The 422-nt window shown below is 37.0% G+C and overlaps 1 protein-coding gene across 2 annotated transcripts in view; it reads left to right on the top strand.

Annotated features, from left to right (window-relative positions):
• The window catches only part of LOC106867596 (adhesion G protein-coupled receptor L4), a 364,928-nt gene that overhangs the window by 89,736 nt on the left and 274,770 nt on the right, over window positions 1-422 (top strand). The window lies entirely within an intron of this gene.

The following is a 422-nucleotide window of genomic DNA, read 5'->3' as shown; positions in this document are numbered from 1 at the left end:
AGGAGGAGGAGGAGGAGGAGAAGAAGAAGAAGAAGAAGAAGAAGAAGAAGAAGAAGAAGAAGAAGAAGAAGGAGAAGAAGAAGAAGAAGAAGAAGGAGAAGAAGAAGAAGAAGAAGAAGAAGAAGAACGAAATCCAAACAAATGAATTCCAAACTAAAACTAGAACAGCAACGGACCATGATAAAACGATGGCAAGAAAAGCCCCTACATGGTAAATACTGGGCTAAACTAAATGCAAAAGAAATAGACAGAGAAAAATCTCAGAAATGGTTGAGAAGCTCATGACTCAAAGCAGAGACTGAAGGATTTTTAATTGCTGCACAAGACCAAAGCCTCCCCACCAGAAATTACCAAAAACATATAATGAAAAGAAACATAAAAAATAACTGCAGAATATGTGGCGATGGACAAGAAACAATAAA

The sequence above is a fragment of the Octopus bimaculoides genome, chromosome 6 (assembly GCF_001194135.2).
Source record: "Octopus bimaculoides isolate UCB-OBI-ISO-001 chromosome 6, ASM119413v2, whole genome shotgun sequence".
NCBI lineage: Eukaryota > Metazoa > Mollusca > Cephalopoda > Octopoda > Octopodidae > Octopus > Octopus bimaculoides.
The sequence above is the reverse complement of the archived record's forward strand: the minus strand, read 5'-3'. Positions and strand labels throughout refer to the sequence as shown.